The 25191-nt window shown below is 47.0% G+C and overlaps 1 long non-coding RNA gene across 1 annotated transcript in view; it reads left to right on the top strand.

The window, feature by feature from the left end:
- The first annotated feature begins 3114 nt into the window (after nucleotides 1-3114).
- The window catches only part of LOC134910544 (uncharacterized), a 263414-nt gene continuing 241337 nt past the window's right edge, over nucleotides 3115-25191 (top strand). Inside the window, exon 1 of the long non-coding RNA XR_010176230.1 lies at nucleotides 3115-3350. This is a non-coding gene — a long non-coding RNA (uncharacterized LOC134910544). The remainder of the gene's footprint in view (nucleotides 3351-25191) is intronic.

Genomic DNA, 25191 nt, shown 5'->3' on the forward strand with positions numbered 1-25191 from the left:
GCCCATTGGGGGCTAAAGTTCCCAGTTTGAAGATCCATCTTGCTTCTAATTTCCTCAAGATAAGAGTACGGTCTCCACCTCTCTCAGGTTCCGGTACCCAGTCTATGATACGGCATCTAAGTGCTGATACCTGGTGTCCTACTTTAAGAATGTGCGACTGGTTTATCTGACATCCCAGATGTGATCGCTTGATGAATCGAACTCCTGTGATTTGCCATGCGTTCTCTAAATGTACAAGTCGTCATCCCAACGTATGCCAGACCACATGGGCATAACAGCATATAGACCACGTAGCTCAGCCTACAGTGAAGCTTGTATCGGATGTTAATCAGTTTACCAGTGTGGGGGTGTGGGAAGGAGGTACACGGCAACAACGAGCGGCAAGTCACACAACCCACCCATCTTTCCTTGGTCACAAGACGTCGGGCTGGTTGCATAAGAATCTGCTTCAAATTTCTACCACGTCTGTAGGCCATCATAGGTGGATTATCAAGAGTGCCTTGAAATTTCGGGTCCGACTTAAGTAGCGGCCAATGCTTTTTGATGGTTTTAGAGATAACAGGAGACATGTCATCATACTGTGTCACGAATATCATCCGGTTCTGTATGCGATCACGTTTCTGGTGAAGTCTCAGCCTGGCTTTAGTGAGACAGCTCTCAACAACACTTTTTGTGTATCCCCTCTCGAGGAAACGCTCTTTCGTTTGTGCAATTTGAGCTTCCGCAGTATCAGGATTTGTGTTATTACGAAGGACCCTCATAAACTGGGAAACAGGGTGACTTGCCTTGAGGGTAGGTGGATGCTTACTGGTCGCATGCAGAAAGGTATTTCTGTCCGTCTCCTTTCTGTATAATGTGGAACCCAATTTCGTTTCATCCCGGAATACAGTCACGTCCAGAAAATTGATAGAATCCCATTCACAAGCCCCAGTAAAGCGAACCGTAGATTCCAAGGTATTAAGTTCATTCAACATTGAATGAAATTCCTCCTTGGTGCCACTCCACAGTAGAAATATGTAATCTATAAACCTCCTATAGTAGGTAATCTTATTCCCAAATTTTGGATAAATATTCGTTGATTCGTAATCATGCATGAAGATACCCGCGTACATCGGGGCCACATTAGAGCCCATAGCGGTCCCCGAGCGCTGGAGGTAATAATCACCCTGATATGTAAAATGATTATGGATCAATATTAGCTCAAGCAACTCAAGGATAAATTCACATGGAAGATGCATATTGCCATGCCTTATCATCAATTTCCTAACCGCCTCAATCCCTTCAGTATGGGGGATGATGGTGTACAGAGATGATACATCTAAAGTTGCGAACAATACATTTTCATCAAGATCCCCAAAGGCCAGGATATTTTCCAAAAAATCACTTGTATCACGGAGATAACTTGGTATATAGGGGATGAGTTCCTGTAAAAAGCTATCCACAAAAATGGCAAGCGGCTGTAGTAAAGAACCCCTGGCAGAGATGATGGGTCTGCCAGGGGGGTCCACCAAGGACTTGTGGACCTTAGGCAGAGTATACATCAATGGACATATCGGATAGTCCACCTTTAAGTACAGAGCAACCTGTTCAGTGAGCCAGCCATTCTGTGTAGCCATATCATTACCCTATCTACTTGTTTTTTCATTCCTGGCATGGGATTCATAGTGCACTTAGTATAAGTTGTCTCATCCGCCAGCTGGTGCCTGATTTACCTGTCATAATCAACCGCATTTTGTATAACAATTGCCCCGCCCTTATCTGCGGGACGAATCACAATGGTATCATTATCTCTCAGGGATTTAAGAGCCTGTCTCTGAGGATAGTTTAAATTGTCAGAGTCCCTCCTATGATTGGGGGTCCTACACTCGTGTTCTGTCATCCTTAAAAAGGTACGTATACTGGCATTAGTGGTCTGAGGATCGAACAAGCTTGGTTTCAGAAATTGAGTACCGACTTGTTCAAATCTTCCAGTCTCATCCTTATCCATCAAAAATTCACGTAACCTTAATTTCCTACCAAACATAAAATGGTCGACAGCAAAATTAAATTCATCATGTCTGGAGGAGGGTACAAAACTTAATCCCAGGGTCAGGAGAGAGCTTTCCGCCCTAGATAGAACATGATCAGATAAATTAAATATGCATCCTATGTCTGCTTCCTCCGACCTCTTCTGCCTGAATCCTCCCCTCCGAGGGTGTGGTCTACGTAATTTCCAGGGGTGCCCGCCAAAGAAGGAGAAGGGCTGATACTAAGATAATGCCTAGCCACACGAGAGGCCGCAATATAGGAGACCATGTAGTAAAATTGGACATCACCAGATTTACTAGATACACCCAGGCACACTTCTTGAGGCCCAAACTAGGCTGTTACAAATGTTTGGGTTGTGCAACCTGTAATACTTTAATTACCGGTGCCACCTTTAATCACCCCCATTCGGGCAAGAAGATGAAGATAGCACATAGGCTTACCTGTACTACTACCCATGTAATCTATCTCCTCACCTGTCCCTGTGGTCTTGCCCATGTAGGCAAGACCATTAGACAGTTTCGGGAGAGGATGGCGTTACATAGAAGTGCCATTAAAAAGGCCCATGAGAAGGGCACAAGTGACCAACCCTTCGCGCGCCATTGTATAGTGGCAAAGCATGGGGTAGCAAGCATTAGAGCAATATTGATAGATCATGTACCGCTGTCCCTGAGAGGAGGCAATAGGGCTAGGACTTTGTTCCAGAGGGAAACTAGATGGATTTATACTTTGGGTACATTGTCACCAGGGGGACTAAATGAAAACTTGGGGCTACAATGCTTCCTTTAGCTTAGAAGTAATCTATAGATTGGACATTAACGATATTAGAATTTATGGATTAATTTATAACATATTTCCAGCCTCACTAGTTTAGTCCAGTTCTCCTATAGCCAATGTCAGAGGTAGGGATGATGATCATCATATTCAGTTTTTAATTGTTTGTTCATGCACTAGATGTACTATTGTAGTATGACACTATGATTATAGTTCATGCTTTTTAATGTTTTTTTTTTTTTTTTGTCTATTATGTCTTTTGTGTATTATGCAGCATAGATGTCTGGCATCCGTTCCAATACTGGGAGTACGGTTGCCATAGTGATACCCCAGCGACACCAATGTGCCGTCACGTCATCGGCGGGGTCAGAGGAGGAGAAACGGCATTGGACGCCGGGCAGTGAGAGGCGAGCAGCAGACCCTATGGGAGACAGCCTGTTCTTGGCTGTTACCATGGGGACGGAGGCATAGGTAATCGCGCCACGGACGTCATCAAGCCGCGACACGGACACTGACGCCGGACACGAGCGGGCGAGCACGGCGTGGAGCAGGTGAGTACACTTAGTTACTTAGTGTTTAGTTTGGTGAGGGTATTTAAATGTGTTTTGTGTACTTGTTTTATTTCTGTCTGGCCCTGAGGACGGGGTACAAGCCCCGAAACATGTCGGCCCCACGACCACAATAAAGGATTGAATTGAGCCTGATGAATGCCGCCACGTTTCCATGCTATTTTGTTTAGTGACTTTGTGTCACCGGGAAGGCACCGCAGCACTACACTTTGGGGAATATAGGAGTGCCGGGCACAACTTTGCGATTTTTATATATATATATATATATATATATATATATATATATATATATATATATATATATATATATATATGTACTGTATCTATGTATGGATGTATATATGTTTACAGATGTAGCCACGCTCATCGTGACTACATCTGCCGCAGACAAGCAGTCTCGGCACACCTGTGCTTAACTGCGTAATTCGCCACCCCATTCACTGCTGGTTGGATGCGCACACATCTTCGCTGAGATGTAGCCACAATGAGCGTGTGTACAACTGTGTGTGTGTGTGTGTGTGTGTGTGTCTGGAGGTGCAGCACTCACAGGTAAGGAGATACACTTATTCACAACACAGTCAGGCAGATGACAGTGCCGTGACTAAAGGCAGTGAAACGTTGCTGGGACATGTTGCAGTAGTAAGTGTATTTCTATATCTGTGAGTACTGCACCTCCATCTCTTATATACTTGTTCATGTGCGGGCACCCGGATCATTATACAATACTCGGGAGAGCCATATCTCTGGTGTTTATGTGTATATGTACTGTATATACAGTATATTTAAAAAGAAAGTTTTTGCATGTACCTGAGTGGCCTCCCTGAAATTGCCAATTTCAAACATTTTTCTGTACTTCTGGGCAGCACTTCACGGATTTCAAAGAAGTATGCACATACGCAGAAATAGCTTATCAAGGTTTCAGGTGCTGTAATACTGCATCTTTCCATGAGTCTGAAACGTTGCTAAGCTATTTATGCGTAAGTGCATACTTCTTTGAAAGCCGCAGAGTGCCACCCATAAGCACAGGAGTCTATCTATCAATATCTATATATAATACAGGTTGAATGAGTATCCCTTATCCAAAATGCTTGGGACCAGAAGTATTTTGGATATCGGATTTTTCCGTAGTTTGGAATAATTGCATACCATAATGAGATATCATGGTGATGGGAACTAAGTCCAAGCACAGAATCCATTTATGTTACATATACACCTTATACACACAGCTGGAAGGTAACTTTAGCCAATATTTTTTGTAACTTTGTGCATTGATCAAAGTGTGTCTATAGTCACACAATTCATTTATGTTTCATATACACCTTATACACACAGCCTGAATGTCATGTAATACAATATTATTAATAACTTTGTGTATTAAACAAAGTTTGTGTACATTGAGCCATCAAAAAACAAAGGTTTCACTATTTCACTCTCACGCAAAAAAGTCCGTATTTCGGAATATTTGGATATGGGATGCTCAACCTGTATTTCCAAACCTTTCCCTAATACCTTAAACCAGGGGTGGGGAACCTCAAGCCCGAGGACCATATAAGGCCCGCAGAGCCACTTGATCCGGCCCGGCCAGGCTCTCCTAGCCGGGCGCCCGCTGAGATTTTGTTACTAGTGGGTGCCTGGCTTCTTACCCTCCGTAGCAGCCGGAGGCAGGAGCTCACTCCTGAGCTCCGGCTTCCGACTCTGGCAGTGTGCGTGTGCTGCTGTGCGGTGTTATGGGAGAGATGTCATGACTTCTCTCCCATAGTTCTGAGGAGCGAGCGGCCAGGCGGAGGGCAACGGTCCGGAAGCAGGAGCGGGGCTGGTGAGTATTGTGTTTTTCTTTTTTTCCTTTTAGTGTGTGTGTGTGTGTGTGTGTGTGTGTGTGTGTGTAAGCGTCGCTACTAGGGGGCATATCTAATGGGGAATAACAACTGACTGGTGGCATATCTAGTGGGGCATAAGTGACGGGGCATATCTAATGGGGCATATCTAATGGGGCATAACAAGTGACTGGGGACATATCCATACCTCCCAACATGACCCTCTCCAGGAGGGACAGAATGCTCTGCTCCTGGACTTCTCTCTTAAGTTATGATTGCCGGCACCTGTGTTGAAACACCTTTCTTATCCATTAACCTGTTCAACACAGGTGCCTGCAATCATACATTAAGAGGGAAGTCCAGGAGCAGAGCATTGTGTCTAGAGATGAGCGGGTTCGGTTCCTCGGAATCCGAACCCGCCCGAACTTCAGGTTTTTTTTACACGGGGCCGAGCGGCTCGGATCTTCCCGCCTTGCTCGGTTAACCCGAGCGCGCCCGAACGTCATCATCCCGCTGTCGGATTCTCGCGAGGCTCGGATTCTATCGCGAGACTCGGATTCTATATAAGGAGCCGCGCGTCGCCGCCATTTTCACACGTGCATTGAGATTGATAGGGAGAGGACGTGGCTGGCGTCCTCTCCGTTTAGAGTGACTAGAGTACTAGAGAGAGACACAAATTTTGGGGAGCATATAGGAGGAGTACTACTTGCTGCTGATAGTGTGACCAGTGACCAGTGCCACCAGTTTAATTAATCCGTTCTCTGCCTGAAAAAAAACGATACACAGTGTGACACAGTCACACATACCATATCTGTGCTCAGCCCAGTGTGCTGCATCATATACTGTATATCATTATCTGACTGCTGAGTGCTCACTGCTCACACAGCTTAATTGTGGGGGAGACTGGGGAGCAGTTATAGCAGGAGTACATTTAAGTACAGTGCACACTTTTGCTGCCAGAGTGCCACTGCCAGTGTGACTGACCAGTGACCACTGACCACCAGTATTGTGATTGTCTGCTGACCACCAGTATATTGTGATTGTCTGCCTGAAAAAGTTAAACACTCGTCGTGTGGTGTTTTTATAAACGCATTCTGCAGACAGTGTCCAGCAGGTCCGTCATTACATAATATATACCTGTCCGGCTGCAGTACTAGTGTGATATATATATATATATTTTAATTTTATCTCATTATCATCCAGTCTATATTAGCAGCAGACACAGTACGGTAGTCCACGGCTGTAGCTACCTCTGTGTCGGCAGTCGCTCGTACATCCATAATTGTATACCACCTACCCGTGGTTTTTTTTTTTTTCTATCTTCTTGATACTAGTAGCTTACTTTAGGAGTCTGCAGTGCTGAGTCTGACAGACAGTGTCCAGCAGGTCCGTCATTACATAATATATACCTGTCCGGCTGCAGTACTAGTGTGATATATATATATATATTTTAATTTTATCTCATTATCATCCAGTCTATATTAGCAGCAGACACAGTACGGTAGTCCACGGCTGTAGCTACCTCTGTGTCGGCAGTCGCTCGTCCATCCATAATTGTATACCACCTACCCGTGGTTTGTTTTTTTTCTATCTTCTTGATACTAGTAGCTTACTTTAGGAGTCTGCAGTGCTGACAGACAGTGTCCAGCAGGTCCGTCATTACATAATATATACCTGTCCGGCTGCAGTACTAGTGTGATATATAAATATATTTTAATTTTATCTCATTATCATCCAGTCTATATTAGCAGCAGACACAGTACGGTAGTCCATGGCTGTAGCTACCTCTGTGTCGGCAGTCGCTCGTACATCCATAATTGTATACCACCTACCCGTGGTTTTTTTTTTCTATCTTCTTGATACTAGTAGCTTACTTTAGGAGTCTGCAGTGCTGACAGACAGTGTCCAGCAGGTCCGTCACTACATAATAAATACCTGTCCGGCTGCAGTACTAGTGTGATATATATATATATTTTAATTTTATCTCATTATCATCCAGTCTATATTAGCAGCAGACACAGTACGGTAGTCCACGGCTGTAGCTACCTCTGTGTCGGCAGTCGCTCGTCCATCCATAAGTATACTAGTATCCATCCATCTCCATTGTTTACCTGAGGTGCCTTTTAGTTGTGCCTATTAAAATATGGAGAACAAAAATGTTGAGGTTCCAAAAATAGGGAAAGATCAAGATCGACTTCCACCTCGTGCTGAAGCTGCTGCCACTAGTCATGGCCGAGACGATGAAATGCCAGCAACGTCGTCTGCCAAGGCCGATGCCCAATGTCATAGTACAGAGCATGTAAAATCCAAAACACCAAATATCAGTAAAAAAAGGACTCAAAAATCTAAAATAAAATTGTCGGAGGAGAAGCGTAAACTTGCCAATATGCCATTTACCACACGGAGTGGCAAGGAACGGCTGAGGCCCTGGCCTATGTTCATGGCTAGTGGTTCAGCTTCACATGAGGATGGAAGCACTCAGCCTCTCGCTAGAAAAATGAAAAGACTCAAGCTGGCAAAAGCACAGCAAAGAACTGTGCGTTCTTCGAAATCCCAAATCCACAAGGAGAGTCCAATTGTGTCGGTTGCGATGCCTGACCTTCCCAACACTGGACGTGAAGAGCATGCGCCTTCCACCATTTGCACGCCCCCTGCAAGTGCTGGAAGGAGCACCCGCAGTCCAGTTCCTGATAGTCAGATTGAAGATGTCAGTGTTGAAGTACACCAGGATGAGGAGGATATGGGTGTTTCTGGCGCTGGGGAGGAAATTGACAAGGAGGATTCTCATGGTGAGGTGGTTTGTTTAAGTCAGGCACCCGGGGAGACACCTGTTGTCCGTGGGAGGAATATGGCCATTGACATGCCTGGTGAAAATACCAAAAAAATCAGCTCTTTGGTGTGGAAGTATTTCAACAGAAATGCGGACAACATTTGTCAAGCCGTGTGTTGCCTTTGTCAAGCTGTAATAAGTAGGGGTAAGGACGTTAACCACCTCGGAACATCCTCCCTTATACGTCACCTGCAGCGCATTCATAATAAGTCAGTGACAAGTTCAAAAACTTTGGGCGACAGCGGAAGCAGTCCACTGACCAGTAAATCCCTTCCTCTTGTAACCAAGCTCACGCAAACCACCCCACCAACTCCCTCAGTGTCAATTTCCTCCTTCCCCAGGAATGCCAATAGTCCTGCAGGCCATGTCACTGGCAATTCTGACGAGTCCTCTCCTGCCTGGGATTCCTCCGATGCATCCTTGCGTGTAACGCCTACTGCTGCTGGCGCTGCTGTTGTTGCTGCTGGGAGTCGATGGTCATCCCAGAGGGGAAGTCGTACTCGTAAGCCCACTTGTACTACTTCCAGTAAGCAATTGACTGTCCAACAGTCCTTTGCGAGGAAGATGAAATATCACAGCAGTCATCCTGTTGCAAAGCGGATAACTGAGGCCTTGACAACTATGTTGGTGTTAGACGTGCGTCCGGTATCCGCCGTTAGTTCACAGGGAACTAGACAATTTCTTGAGGTAGTGTGCCCCCGTTACCAAATACCATCTAGGTTCCACTTCTCTAGGCAGGCGATACCGAGAATGTACACGGACGTCAGAAAAAGACTCACCAGTGTCCTAAAAAATGCAGTTGTACCCAATGTCCACTTAACCACGGACATGTGGACAAGTGGAGCAGGGCAGGGTCAGGACTATATGACTGTGACAGCCCACTGGGTAGATGTATGGACTCCCGCCGCAAGAACAGCAGCGGCGGCACCAGTAGCAGCATCTCGCAAACTCTTTCCTAGGCAGGCTACGCTTTGTATCACCGGTTTCCAGAATACGCACACAGCTGAAAACCTCTTACGGCAACTGAGGAAGATCATCGCGGAATGGCTTACCCCAATTGGACTCTCCTGTGGATTTGTGGCATCGGACAACGCCAGCAATATTGTGTGTGCATTAAATATGGGCAAATTCCAGCACGTCCCATATTTTGCACATACCTTGAATTTGGTGGTGCAGAATTTTTTAAAAAACGAGAGGGGCGTGCAAGAGATGCTGTCGGTGGCCAGAAGAATTGCGGGACACTTTCGGCGTACAGGCACCACGTACAGAAGACTGGAGCACCACCAAAAACGCCTGAACCTGCCCTGCCATCATCTGAAGCAAGAAGTGGTAACGAGGTGGAGTTCAACCCTATATATGCTTCAGAGGTTGGAGGAGCAGCAAAAGGCCATTCAAGCCTATACAATTGAGCACGATATAGGAGGTGGAATGCACCTGTCTCAAGCGCAGTGGAGAATGATTTCAACGTTGTGCAAGGTTCTGCTGCCCTTTGAACTTGCCACACGTGAAGTCAGTTCAGACACTGCCAGCCTGAGTCAGGTCATTCCCCTCATCAGGCTTTTGCAGAAGAAGCTGGAGACATTGAAGGAGGAGCTAACACGGAGCGATTCCGCTAGGCATGTGGGACTTGTGGATGGAGCCCTTAATTCGCTTAACAAGGATTCACGGGTGGTCAATCTGTTGAAATCAGATCACTACATTTTGGCCACCGTGCTCGATCCTAGATTTAAAACCTACCTTGGATCTCTCTTTCCGGCAGACACAAGTCTGCTGGGGTTCAAAGACCTGCTGGTGAGAAAATTGTCAAGTCAAGCGGAAAGCGACCTGTCAACATCTCCTCCTTCACATTCTCCCGCAACTGGGGGTGCGAGGAAAAGGCTCAGAATTCCGAGCCCACCCGCTGGCGGTGATGCAGGGCAGTCTGGAGCGACTGCTGATGCTGACATTTGGTCCGGACTGAAGGACCTGCCAACGATTACGGACATGTCGTCTACTGTCACTGCATATGATTCTCTCCCCATTGAAAGAATGGTGGAGGATTATATGAGTGACCGCATCCAAGTAGGCACGTCAGACAGTCCGTACTTATACTGGCAGGAAAAAGAGGCAATTTGGAGGCCCTTGCACAAACTGGCTTTATTCTACCTAAGTTGCCCTCCCACAAGTGTGTACTCCGAAAGAGTGTTTAGTGCCGCCGCTCACCTTGTCAGCAATCGGCGTACGAGGTTACTTCCAGAAAATGTGGAGAAGATGATGTTCATTAAAATGAATTATAATCAATTCCTCCGTGGAGACATTGACCAGCAGCAATTGCCTCCACAAAGTACACAGGGAGCTGAGATGGTGGATTCCAGTGGGGACGAATTGATAATCTGTGAGGAGGGGGATGTACACGGTGATATATCGGAGGATGATGATGAGGTGGACATCTTGCCTCTGTAGAGCCAGTTTGTGCAAGGAGAGATTAATTGCTTCTTTTTTGGTGGGGGTCCAAACCAACCCGTCATTTCAGTCACAGTCGTGTGGCAGACCCTGTCACTGAAATGATGGGTTGGTTAAAGTGTGCATGTCCTGTTTATACAACATAAGGGTGGGTGGGAGGGCCCAAGGACAATTCCATCTTGCACCTCTTTTTTCTTTAATTTTTCTTTGCGTCATGTGCTGTTTGGGGAGTGTTTTTTGGAAGGGCCATCCTGCGTGACACTGCAGTGCCACTCCTAGATGGGCCAGGTGTTTGTGTCGGCCACTAGGGTCGCTTACCTTACTCACACAGCTACCTCATTGCGCCTCTTTTTTTCTTTGCGTCATGTGCTGTTTGGGGAGTGTTTTTTGGAAGGGCCATCCTGCGTGACACTGCAGTGCCACTCCTAGATGGGCCAGGTGTTTGTGTCGGCCACTAGGGTCGCTTACCTTACTCACACAGCTACCTCATTGCGCCTCTTTTTTTCTTTGCGTCATGTGCTGTTTGGGGAGTGTTTTTTGGAAGGGCCATCCTGCGTGACACTGCAGTGCCACTCCTAGATGGGCCAGGTGTTTGTGTCGGCCACTAGGGTCGCTTACCTTACTCACACAGCTACCTCATTGCGCCTCTTTTTTTCTTTGCGTCATGTGCTGTTTGGGGAGTGTTTTTTGGAAGGGCCATCCTGCGTGACACTGCAGTGCCACTCCTAGATGGGCCAGGTGTTTGTGTCGGCCACTAGGGTCGCTTACCTTACTCACACAGCTACCTCATTGCGCCTCTTTTTTTCTTTGCGTCATGTGCTATTTGGGGAGTGTTTTTTGGAAGGGCCATCCTGCGTGACACTGCAGTGCCACTCCTAGATGGGCCAGGTGTTTGTGTCGGCCACTAGGGTCGCTTACCTTACTCACACAGCTACCTCATTGCGCCTCTTTTTTTCTTTGCGTCATGTGCTGTTTGGGGAGTGTTTTTTGGAAGGGCCATCCTGCGTGACACTGCAGTGCCACTCCTAGATGGGCCAGGTGTTTGTGTCGGCCACTAGGGTCGCTTAGCTTACTCACACAGCTACCTCATTGCGCCTCTTTTTTTCTTTGCGTCATGTGCTGTTTGGGGAGTGTTTTTTGGAAGGGCCATCCTGCGTGACACTGCAGTGCCACTCCTAGATGGGCCAGGTGTTTGTGTCGGCCACTAGGGTCGCTTACCTTACTCACACAGCTACCTCATTGCGCCTCTTTTTTTCTTTGCGTCATGTGCTGTTTGGGGAGTGTTTTTTTTGGAAGGGCCATCCTGCGTGACACTGCAGTGCCACTCCTAGATGGGCCAGGTGTTTGTGTCGGCCACTAGGGTCGCTTAGCTTAGTCATCCAGCGACCTCGGTGCAAATTTTAGGACTCAAAATAATATTGTGAGGTGTGAGGTGTTCAGAATAGACTGAAAATGAGTGGAAATTATGGTTTTTGAGGTTAATAATACTTTGGGATCAAAATGACCCCCAAATTCTATGATTTAAGCTGATTTTTAGTGTTTTTTGAAAAAAACACCCGAATCCAAAACACACCCGAATCCGACAAAAAAAATTCGGTGAGGTTTTGCCAAAACGCGGTCGAACCCAAAACACGGCCGCGGAACCGAACCCAAAACCAAAACACAAAACCCGAAAAATTTCAAGTGCACATCTCTAATTGTGTCCCTCCTGGAGAGGGTCATGTTGGGAGGTATGCATATCTACTGGGGCATAACAACTGACTGGGGGTATATCTACTGGGGGCAGAACTACTGACTCAGGCTCATTTTTAAGTTGATAATTTTTGTATGGCCCCCGAAGGATTTTATAAATATCCAAATGGCCCTTGGTAGAAAAAAGGTTCCACACCCCTGCCTTAAACCAACCCTAATATCCTATCTAACTAACCCTAATTCCCTAACACAAACCGCTAAAACAACCCTAATGCCATATCCCAAATATCCTAGCCCAATCCAGTAAACGAACCCTAATATCATTACCGCTAACCCAACCCTAATACTCTTTTTCACCTCAGGAGTGGGTATTAAAGGTTAAAGGGTAGAGGGGGGGAGCGGGGGCGGCAGGGGGAAGATTTGCCTAGGGTGCTGAGAAACCTTGCACCGGTCCTGGTGCTGGACCACCAACATAGGGCACCCCTGCAAGTGTATTGCTGCACCCCGGGGTGCCACGGCACACAGTTTGAGAACCACTGCCCTATGTCATAATTGTGCTTTGCTTATGACGGTAGTAAAGTATCATTTTATCTGTTGAAAAACCTCATATACCACATTCATCAAAGAAAAGATGCATCCATTTAAGAAGCATTAGTGATAAGACTGACTTCATAAGACAAGTTGTTGATGAATCTTTGATAAAAGTTGGCATTAATCCTGATTTTATTAATGTTGGAATTAACAATGACAAGTGGTTTCTCATTTGTATGGCTTGGGAGACAGCGTACTGTATATTCCACATATTAGTGAAGATTGATGGTTGTGTACCTGAAGCAAGAAAGGTTAGAAACCTGGGGCATATGCAGGTAATCTTAGTCAGACTGAGGGGATTTAGGGGGTTAGTCAGAGATGAATGCAGATCACTGCATACGCAGCCAGATCTGCATTCATCCCTGCACATGCTGAGAGCCATCCAACACAGGGCAAGGCTGCCCAGCATGCAGGGCCGGCGCCACCATTAGGCAGCTTTAGGCAGCTGCCTATGGGCACCTGTCACTGGAGGGCGGTATGATCCTGCTAAAACAACTTTTTTGCCCAAACAGCTGCATCTGTTGTTCGACTAGGGGATCGGAGGAGGCGACGGTGGTAGCGGCGGACCCGAGTATGCTGCAGTGTTTGCGGGAGTGACAGGCCCGGGGGATGCCTGGGTATACTTTATCTTGACAGAGACACTGGTGAGTGGAGGAGGCAGCGGAGCCGAGCATGCTGCTGCTGCTGCTGCTGATGTGTGCGGAAGTGCCGGGTTCAGTGGCTGCTTGCCTGGACGGAGACGGCAAGGAGCGGAGGAGGCGGCGGCGGAGCAGGGCATGCTTCTGCTGTGTGGGGAAGTGATGGGCTCGGGGGGCGCAGCTTCTCTGGATGGGGAGCAGAGGTACAGTAGCTTGACAGTGGTGGACAGCAGCCCGAATCCTGGAGGTCAGGACACTGCGCCCTGCTGGCCTCTCCCTGCTGTGCCATATTAACCCGAAGACCCTGTGTCACAACAGCGGTGCACAAGGCTGGTAGTGGACAGAGTGCGGACAGGAGCAAAGCTGTGTCTGTATATATGTAGGCTGTACAGTATGTGTGTGTCTATGTGCAATGCATGCTGTATGTGTGTGTGTATATATATATATATATATACTGTATGTGTGTGTATATGTGTGCAATGCATGCTGTATTCATAGGCGCGACACGCGCCTACTGCTGCAGTATCAGAGTGCAGAATGCCGATTCATGTGTCCTCCTCTCCCCCTGCCGCACCGCTGCACCCAGTCAGGAACTTTTTACTATGCTTAGCAGCCATGGAGATACAGAACAGCTGGCAGCATTTAAAATGTGGCACCGGCCGCGAGCCAATTGGAGCCCACTGACCAGCAGCCAATCAGGAGCGGCAGCTTCTGATTGGCTGCCAGAACGTGAGCTCAGGTGCCACATTTGAAATGCCGTCAGCGCTCAGCGCTGACAAGTGCGCATACAGGGGGGTTTCAGTAGTTGTAAGTTTCCCCTGAAACCTCAGAGAGATACGATCGCATATCCATGGTGGTCCAGAAGGGGGGCAAATGATGTGCTCCGCAGAGTATGAGGCCCAGCTGTACTGAGGAAAACAGCATATCCTTACAGCCATGCCATGCCATGCAGCTCCTCCCCTCCAGAGTACCGTACAGTAAGTGCAAGCACACATTCTTCTGTGTGATTAATTGCATGCTGCCCAAGATTCCCAGACAGGCCTACTAGATCTCAGCTCCCTCACTCTACTGCAGAAAAAAAAGTGTGAGAAACATGTCAAAATGAAAGTGACAGGAAGAGAAAGAAAAGTAACAGACTGTAAGTTAATAGTAGATAGTGATTAAAGTGGGGTTTAGAAAACAGAGGGAGTGAGACACACAAAGATGGGAGGCTGAGAGGCACAGAGTGAAAGGGGGGCAGACTGAGAGACACAACGGTGAGAGGCACAGACTGAAGGGGGAGCAGTTGAGAGACCTAGAGTAAGTGTGGGTGTTAAGCCAAGAGGCAGATAGTGTAGGGGGCAAGCTGAGAAACAGCGAAGGGTGGGAGGCTGAGAGGCACAGAGTGGTGAAAGATGCAGATGGGAGGTGATGGTGTGGCAGGGAGATGCAGATCGGGATATGATGGTGTGGCTGAGAGGCAGGGAGGTGATTATGGTGTGGCTGAGAGACAACTCGGCTGAGATGATGTGGCCGAGATAATGGTGTGGCTGAGAGACAACTCGGAGGAGATGATGGTGTGCAGAGAGAGACGCAGGGAGGAGATGATGATGGGGCTGTGAGACGCAGGCAGGAGATGGGGTGGCTGAGAAACGCAGAGGGCAGGAGGTGACACGAGTCTGGCTGAAACTCTGTTGTATGATGATGATGACATTGGTTATATTCCTACACAAACAGGCATCTTCTGGACCATGTATTATCCTACATGATAGTGAATACTGACTGAAGACGCTGTCTGCCCAGGGAGAATACATTTCTTCAGAGGTTCACTGTTGTGAGAAAAAACCAAATGGGTAAGCTGCATTTGGAATGGAAAGGAATGACATTAGGTGGCACTAGACACGCCCCTCCGATGGTGCACCCCCTAATAAAATGTGCTGCGCACGCCTATGGCTGTGTGTGTGTGTGTGTGTGTGTGTGTGTGTGTGTACTGTGTTATTAGTAATGAATAGTGCCTATCTATAATATAAAACAACAGTCTGTGGTACTGTATTATACCTTATCTGCTTTTGGGACTGGGTTCATATTAACATGTCATTTATGTAATACTGTATAAATCATAAGTTTTTCTTTTTGTGCTATGTGCCGCTTCAGAAAGATCAGAATCAGACTACACAGCTTCTATATCACACCTCACACTTCACGTGTTTATTAGAATTCACTTTCATAAATACTGATGGAGGGGGGGGGGGAGCAGTGGGCTGAAATTTTGCCTAGGGCGCCGAGAAACCTTGCACCGGCCCTGCCAGCATGTGTGGGGCCGCCTCCTGATGCATCTGCAATCTAATTGCAGATGCGTCGGAACTAAGGTTGACCCCTTGCAGTGCAGCCCCATGGTCAGTGGCCATTTTTTTTATCGGAGCGGCTGCATGTGACGTCACACAGCCGCCCTGAAAATTATCACGGCCCACCCCTATTCGTCCTGCCCCGAGCCCCCAAAGCCACATCACCGCCATGAAAAAAACACCCACTGCTGATAATCACATTGCGGTTGCATCCATCGTGGATGCAACCACAATGTGTGTGTCCGCACTGCCGCTGTGCGCCCACTGTGCTGCATGCCGCAATGGCGGCAGGGTCTGAATGACCACCTTAGTAGCCTTTCTTCTATATGAAACAGCAATCAGGAAGCCACTAGCTTTGATTATGCATTTCCCCCAAATCTGAACAAATATGAATATACTACTATGCTCTCTCACTGTCAAAATTGTACATTCCCACATGAAGCATCAGATTATGCAGCTCCATTATGACCCAAACCTGCAGGTAATTCCATACCTCCCAACATCTTCATCTGTCAAGTCTGAAGTATGAAGTAACATTTATAATTTGCATACTGTAAAATCATACACAGCAGCTGATTGGTTGCCATGGGCAATTTCTCAACTGACTCACTTTGCCACTCTTTTCACTGCTTCATGAATAGACCCCATAGTCACTCAAGCTTCTCCTCTACCCCCCCACCCCCCCACCATCACCACCCCTCCGCCACCACCCACTTTAATGTCCAGCTCACAGCACTACCCCCTTCCCGGCCTCCTCTCTTCCAGTGATGTGCGGTCAGGGAAGGTAGAGCCTTGGCTGTCATACTGCATTATACTCCAGAGTTTTGACCAGAGGCAGCTCCAGATGTGGGGCTATTACGCAGTTCAAAATTCAAATAGGGGAGCCACACCAACTGCCAGCGACTCCTGGTGATGTTTGGAAGTGTTTGGGAGGAGTTTTTTTTTACAATAAAACACAGCGCTTCTTATAATCTGTAATAAATGTATATATTAATTTAAGTGGCTGCGTGCTTGTCAATACAACTTGGGAGACTTCTACTTTAAAACACACATTTTTTTGTACATACACATAAACACACAATGCAATGAGATGCAATAAAAATTGGTCCCAACTATTTCTTGCAGTCCCTATTATTTTGCAGGATATAAACGCAACAGTAATAATAATAGTCCTTGTTACTCTTTATCACGAGTAGCAGCATATTTTACAGGTTTGTTACTTATGTAACCTTGTTGCTGAATACCGTTTTATAAAAAGATACAATTCCAAAATGCACAAATGCCTCACTGCATCCACATATTTTGCACAGTGTCACACTCAGTATATAATGCTGACCGCCGGCATCCCTGTTGGTTTAAGACTGAGATAGCTTGTAAGAAATCGTAGCTTTAAAAATATTTCTGCAGCAGGATACATTGGTTTCCACAGGGAAACATCGGGTGTAGAGTGGATTTTGATCCAGAGAGGAACCAACAGGCTAAAGCTTTAGGCTGTCCCAGGATGCATTGTGGGGCCTCCTCTATAACCCTATAAAACCTGTGGAAGCAGTCACTAACAGGAGGGCTGCAGTGGTCAGCCCTGAAAAAGCTTTTTCTGACACAAAATTTCTTCAAAACTGGGCTGTCAGAGCGGTATGTCATGGTGACACTTCAGCGCTGCAGCTCCATCACCTCCCAAGCGGCCTCGCATACTCCCGCGGCCTGTTCCCGGGTACTTGCGGCAAAGACGCTCTGGCTCTAGGCATACGATCGCAGACGCTCTACTGGTTCGCGTGGCTGCTACGGGGAGGAGGTAAGAGGGTCCCCCAGGCGGGACCAGCCACTAAATTGCATTCCTGTTGCAGTCTAGGGAGACGGACTGCGATGCTGGCATGGACACTGTAACCGAGCGAACCCCACTATATCCACCAGGGTATAGGACTACAGGTCGGATATACTAATACACATTTTAATAAGACTCCATAGTACCAGGTGGTGAAGTCCAGCATAGGGGACCCGGCGCTTGACCTGTAGCCTCTCCCCCGGCCCAGGGCGCCATCTACTGCTGGTGTTCCCGCCATGGACCTGCCTCACACTCTCCCTCACTTCCTGACTGAGACGCTGGGCGCCATATTCTAAAATACATGCGACTGGTCTCCGGGACTGCAGGGCAAGGTCTGCTTTGTAAACCCGCCTGTACATCAGTGCTGTGGTTTACAAGCACTTAAGTATTCTACATGTTGATATTAAGACAGCGTTAGTTAAGAACAAGTATAAATGTGCCGGAATATATTGTACTAGTATTCTGATATCTACATCCAGTCTCAGACTGTGCATTGTTATATATAATATACATATACTAGTCTAGTGCAGTTTTATTGTATTACTAAAATAATTATCTGCATTGTCACTGTGACTGTGTGTGCATGTGTCTGCTGTGTGGATTTCACTTTCAGTGTATCTCAGCTATATCTATCACTGTATTCTGTACCCTAAGGCAGTGGCTCTCAACGGGTGGTCTTCAGTTTGCCGGCGACCGGGTTCCCGATGACCAGCATACCGGCGCCGGAATCCCGACTGCCAGCATACGGACAGCTTTTCTCCCTCTTGGGGGTTCACGACACCCCTGGAGGGAGAATAGATAGTGTAGCATGCGTATCGCGTCACCGTGCCCGCAGCGTGGCAAGCGTATCGAGCCCACAAGGGGCTCATTTGTGCTCACCCAGCTGTCAGTATGCCGGCGGTCGGGATTCCGGCGCCGGTATGCTGGCCGCCGGGAGCCCGACCGCCGGCAATAACATACTACACCTGTTCTCAAACTCGATCCTCAAGTACCCCCAAAAGTTCATGTTTTCCAGGTCTCCTTACAGGATTGCAAGTGAAATTATTTGCTCCACCTGTGGTTCTTTTATAATGTGTCAGTGAATACACCTGTTCAACTGCTAGGTGACCTGGTAAACATGAACTGTTGGGAGTACTTGAGGACCGAGGTTGAGAACCACTGCCCTAAGGGACTAGGTGCGTCAGGGTCCATATATAGTGCTTCACAGTATTCACCGATTAAAGTGTAGTCTACTGTGTACTCAGTCACCTAATACCGGGTTTCTTCGCTGGTGTTGTGTACTGTGGGATCAGTTGCATAATACCGGACTTATTCACTGGTGTTTGTGTACTGTGTACGCAGTCGCATACTAGAGAATTTATTTGCAGGTATTGTACTCTGGCTCTATCGTACTAATACGCTCTGCATTCGTTGAATTCACTAATAATGTCTAACACAAAGGGCGGGAAATCCGAGGATGCTCCTGCATCCTGCAGCACATGCGCCAAGGATGTGCCTGAGGGGAAAGTTTTGTATTACGGTCTGTGTATTATGTGCCATACATCTCCCAGTCAGTCCGTTGCTCCTGTAACCTGTCACCTTGGGTGGAGCTCTCAACTATGCTCAATACGCTTGTGACACGCCTTATGCCCCCTATGGGACCTCCTGTGCAATTATATTATCCCTATGATAAATCCGCCTTGGGCAGATAATTTGTGTACCCAGTTGCAGCAATGCAGTCACTCCTTGGTTAGACATAAAACTGCCTCAAGTCACTCTCACATCACGGGGTCATCTAAGTGGGCTACTTCCTCCTCACAATCCACTAATCTCTCCCTCGATTCTTCTGATGAGGATGGGGAGTATACTGTCCCGTCAGACCCTGACACAGCTGCTTCTGACTAGGAATCCACTACTCGGGTTGATGTCCCTAACTTAGTGGTTGCTATTAAGCAGATCCTACAAATCACTGATGATGACGAGGATTCCACTACGGTGTCTAAGAAACCTGATAGGGTTGAACGTCAGAAGGTAGCTAAAACGTTATTACTTCTGACCATCTAGTAGACATACGACAAGAACCCTGGTCTTTTCCAGGAATGAAATTCTCCCTGTCTAAAAGGATGGTAGCTCGCTATCCTCTCCCTACAGAGTTGTGTAACAAGTTCCCATGTCACCCGTCTAGTGGTGTTGTCTACTCTGCCTGTCACCTCACTGAAGGAACCGACAGTTAAGCGTGTGGAAGGATGCCTGAAGTCTATTTACTCCCTTACAGGTGCTGTACATAGACCCACTATAGCATCCTCTTGGGCTGCAAAAAGGAATTGACGCATGTGTTCAGGCATTGGAGGAAGAACTGCCTCAAGATATATCTGACATTGCCAGACAGTACCTGTCTCACATGACTACCGCTGCCCATTACATTCAGGAAGCATCCTCTGAGGCAGGTGTGTTGGCGGCCAAGGGATCAACTACGTCCATCTTGGCTTGCCATATTCTGTGGTTAAGGTCATGGAATGTGGACCTGGACTCCAAAAAGACCTTGGAGGTACTCCCTTTTAAGGGAGACATCTTGTTTGGGGAAACCCTCAATAAAATTGTGGCTGACTTGGTGGCTGCTAAGACTGCCTTTCTCCCTAACACTACTCCTTCTGCACAGAAAGCAAAAGTTCCCACTTTTCGCTCCTTTCATCCTCAAGGGAAAGCAAAAGGTTAGGCATACTCAAGACAATCTTGTGCTTCTAAAACCACAAGCCTAAGGCTAAACAATCCTGGGTATCCCATCAGCCTGCTTCTAAACATGACAAGCCTGCTGCATGACAGGACAAGCCTCCCCCTGGGGAAACCCAGGGTGGGAGGCAGACTTCTGCGATTCACCCAGGTCTGGTTAAAGACCACTTCAGTCGCATGGGTGCAAGAAGTTGTATTTCACGGGTACGCAGTCTCTTTCAAGAGGCATTCCCCTCGCCAGTTCTGCACAACTGTTATCCCTTCGGATCCGTTACATGTGCAAGCTCTACAAATGGTTGTGAGTTCCCTCTTGAATACAGGAGTGGTGGTGCCAGTGCCTCTATCCCAGAGAGGCAGAGGATACTACTCGACCCTGTTTCTAGTATCGAAACCCAATGGGTCTTTCCGGCCTATACTCAACATCAAATCACTGAACACGTTTGTGAGAGTATCCAAGTTCCGTATGGAAACACTGTGCTCAATTGTACTGGTGAAAGAGACAGCATTATGTTAAAGTAGTTTTCAGCCATCTTGTATCACAGTAGCCATTTGTCTGAAGAGAAAGAAACGCTTATGCTTTAAAGTTATAAGTAATACTGACATTTCATTAGTTAGAGAGAAGTTCCTCTGAGAATCAAGGTTAAGCTAAACACTTATCTCCTGAGACATGTTTTGGTAACAGCGATGTTTTGAGAACAATGTCTACAGACTGATTCCCAAGGATTGAAATGTCTCATAATTTCTATGTGTGAAAAATGACGCCTATGCTTATGTTTTGTGACGAGTTACAAATTCCTGTATATGCCTATAAGAACCCCTAGACAATAAACTGTTTTGGGCTCATTCTGATCTACATAACCAAGCGTGATGTCTGTTGATTGAGCCTCCCAACTGATTGGTCAAAGGTATTTGAACAGACAACCAAAGGAAGTTGATACGGGAGAAGGTTTTATCTCCAACACTGGCCATAGCACCCGGAGATTATATGGTAAGCCTGGATATACAAGATCCTTACCTGCATATACCGATTGCCATATTGCATCAGCAATATCTGCGGTTTGCTATTGGCAACCTTCACTATCATTTCCAGGCTCTGCCATTTGGACTGGCTATGGCCCCTCGGATCTTCACCAAGGTTATGGCCGTGATGACGGCTCATCTCCGTCGCCAAAGGGAGTAAGGATCCTGCCATATCTGGACGACTTGTTGATCCTGGCAAACTCCCACATGTCCTCCTTAGTCATCTGCAACTGACAGTAAACTTCCTGCAAGCCCACAGATGGCTCATCAACTGGAAGAAGTCCTCGCTGGTCCCAGCTCGGAGCATGGTGCACCTGGGAGCACTACTGGACACACACAGTCAATGGCAGTTTCTGTCTCCAGAGAAGGTCCTGAAACTTCAGGACAAGATAAGATACTTCCTCTCTCGCCCAAGAGTGTCCATACACTCTACGATGCAAGTACTAGGCTTGATGGTGTCGGCTTTCGATGTGGTAGAGTACGTTCAATTTAATTTCGGCCCTTTGCAGAGGTTAATCCTTTCCAAGTGGGACAGCCTACCTCATCGGATCAGGTCTCACATGATCTCTTTTAATCCGGAGGTTAGTCTATCGCTGACCTGGTGGCTACAGGACCAGCAGTTCAACAGGGGCCGTCCCTTCTGGATCCCCAACTGTGTCGTACTGACTACAGATGCCAGGCTGAGGGGCTAGGGCGCGGTGTTGGAGCAACACTCTTTCCAGGGTCGGTGGACCAGGAGGAATCACTCTTCCCAATAAACATTCAGGAATTGCGGGCAGTGTTCAATGCTTTGTCTCTCGCCCAGCCTCTGTTAAAGAACAGGCCTGTTCAAGTACAGCCAGACAACACCTCCACGGTGGCATACATAAACCATCAAGGAGGCACTCGAAGCCGTATGGCAATGATGGAAGTGTCAAAAAACCTTTGTTGGGCGGAACGCCATCTGCCAGCAATATTGGCAGGGTTCATTCTGGGAGTCCTCAACTGAGAAGCGTATATCTTCAGTCATCAGGACGTGCATTACCGAAGAGTGTAGTCTTCATCAGGAAGTCTTTCAACTTCTAGTGGACAAATGGGGCCTACCAGATGTAGACCTGATGGCATCTCAACACAATCACAAAGTTCCAGTCTCCGGATCAAGAACTAGGGATCCTCAAGCAGCGTTCGTGGATGCAATGGCAATTCCATGGAACTTTTGGTTGCCCTATGTGTTCCCTCCAGTGTCACTCCTGCCCAGGGTACTACGGAAGTTCAAGCAAGAAGAAGGAATACTACTTCTAGTCGCTCCAGCATGGTCCAGACAGCAATGGTTCTCATACCTGCAGGGTCTATCAATAGAGCGTCCTCTTCTACTTCCTCAACGCCCAGACCTCCTCATTCAGGGCCCTTGTGTCTACCCGGACCTGGCCAGACTGGCTTTGATGGCGTGGTTCTTGAAGCATCACTCCTGAGGGACAAATGATTCTCCGAAGCAGTTATCCAAACTATGCTAAAGGCCCGAAAACCGGCATATGCACAGATATATTACAGGGTCCGGAATTCTTACTTCACCTGGAGTGCTGCTAAGAATTCTGATGCATACAAATTAGGTACTTCCAGACTTCTGGCTTTTCTGCAACAAGGCCTGGACTTCGGTTTTCGTCTGGCCCCCCTCAAGGTTCATATATCTGCCTTGTCGGTGTGGTTTCAGAGAAAAATTGCATCTTTTCCTGACATTCATACTTTCACTCAGGATGTTTTACAGATTCAGCCTCCTTATGTCCCTCCTGTGGCTCTATGGGATCTGTCTGTTGTCCTCAATGCCCTGCAAGAGTCTCCATTTGAACCTCTTGAGTCAGTAGACCATAAATGCCTCATGGTCAAGGTCCTGTTCCTACTGGCTATTGCCTCTGCTAGGAGAATGTCAGACCTAGGCGCTTTGTCCAGTCTTTCACCCTTCCTGATATTTCACTGTGACTGGGCAGTTCTTAAAACTCGCCCTCGTTATTTACCTAAGGTGGTGTCATCTTTTCACCTAAACCAAGAGATTGTGGTTCTGATCATCATCTGTTCTGGTTTGTCCTCCAAAGAGCGGTCTTTGGATGTGATTCGGGCTCTCCGTATATACGTGGAGAGGACTGCCTCTATCTGGAGGTCAGATTCCCTTTTTGTACGGTTTGGTTTTCACAAACGTGACTGGCCTGCGAATAAGCACTCCCTGGCCAGATGGATTAGAATGGTGAATGCACAAGCTTAAGCACAGGCTGGACTCCCAGTTCCTGCTGCTATTATCGCCAATTCTACTCAGTCTGTTGGACCGTCTCGAGCGGCCCACCATGGCGCGTCCACTGTACAATTGTGCAAGGCAGCTACATGGTCCTCAGTGAACACGTTCATTAGGTTCTATGCCTTTGATACTCCCGCCTCAAAGGATGCTTCCTTTGGACGCCGGGTTCTCATACCAGCTAAAGCGCGTCCCCTCCCTTGAGTAACTGCTTTAGGACATCATCCAATGTTTCCCTGTGGAAACCAATGTACCCTGCTGCAGAAAAGGAGATTTATGGTAGACTTACGATTGTTAAATCTCTTTCAGCAAAGTACATTGGGTACCACAGGGCGCCCACCCTGACGCACCTAGCTTCTATGGGTTTGTTTGGCATTAGCCGCTGGTCCCTTCTCCTGTCTTGAGAATGTGGTTCTATGTAACTAACATCTGCCTTCTCTTTTGCCTGCGCCTACACTGGACTGGTTAACAAAACTGAGCTCACAGTGCCTGGAGGTGGGGTTATAGAGGAGGCCCCACAATGCATCCTGGGACAGCCTAAAGCTTTAGCCTGTTGGTGCCTCTCTGGATCAAGATCCACTCTTCACCCGATGTTTCTCTGTGGAACCCAATATACTTTAACAGAGAGATTTAACAATGGTAAGTCTACCATAAATTTCCTTTTACCACCGATCAGTGTAACGATCCTACCATGTACTTGTGTCTCCACTTCTCCTTCCCGGAGGTGAAGCTGTCACCACCCCGGATGGATGTACTGTAGCACCAATGTACCAATCCTTTCCCTGTAATTATGCCTCCGTTATTCCTGCCCCGGTAGTGAGGCTGTCACAAGCCGGGTGGATGCAGCGTTGTTGTAAGGTCAGTTCCGTTGGTAAGGCGCTGGGTGCTTGGAGCAGGTATAACAGGTGTCTGTAGCGGTGTTAATACAATTTGCAGCAGAGTGATTCCTGGTGCTAGGTGGAGCAGTGAGTCTCTCAAGGGTGGTAGTGTCAACGCGTTTTGTCCCACAATGCACTGGGACTTTCTCAAGACTCAAGTGTTTGGGATGGCAGTTTTATGTAGACTCCCCTGTTTGAATTTTGGAGTGTGCTGCAGCTTCACATCTGGATCCACCACTGGTTTTGACTATTTTGACTATTAAAATGATTAGAATAATACAAAGAAAATATGTATAATTTATGAATATAATTTTTTTATTATTCTTAATTTTTTACAGTTAATACTCACCAAAGTTGCAGCTCTCTGCTTTATTATAATGCCCACATGTACCATTACATACCTCCCAACTGTCCCGATATTCATTGGTCAGTCCCATTGGCAATGGCAACTTCATACATTTACCCCATTGTCCCTTACAGGAAAAAATGAATAAAACACATTGGCCCCCACAGGGGAAAAATAACATTGGCCCTCACAGTAAAAAAAAAAAAAACACACACATTCCCCCTCACAGGAAAAAAGAAGCACATTGGGCCTAATTCAGACCTTAAAAAGGGAGAGGTTGTTCTCAATAATGCACTCACTAGGAAGGTTTAAAGCTGCTGGTAACTTTAAAAGGAACTACACCTGTTCCAAACAATGAAGCAAACAAAGATTATAAAGCACCTGCGCCAAAGACCAGTTTAGATATCACCAATAATAATTCTATATAGTACAGAAAAATCTGCTTATGTTCTAT

This window comes from Pseudophryne corroboree, chromosome 1 (assembly GCF_028390025.1).
Source record: "Pseudophryne corroboree isolate aPseCor3 chromosome 1, aPseCor3.hap2, whole genome shotgun sequence".
Lineage (NCBI taxonomy): Eukaryota > Metazoa > Chordata > Amphibia > Anura > Myobatrachidae > Pseudophryne > Pseudophryne corroboree.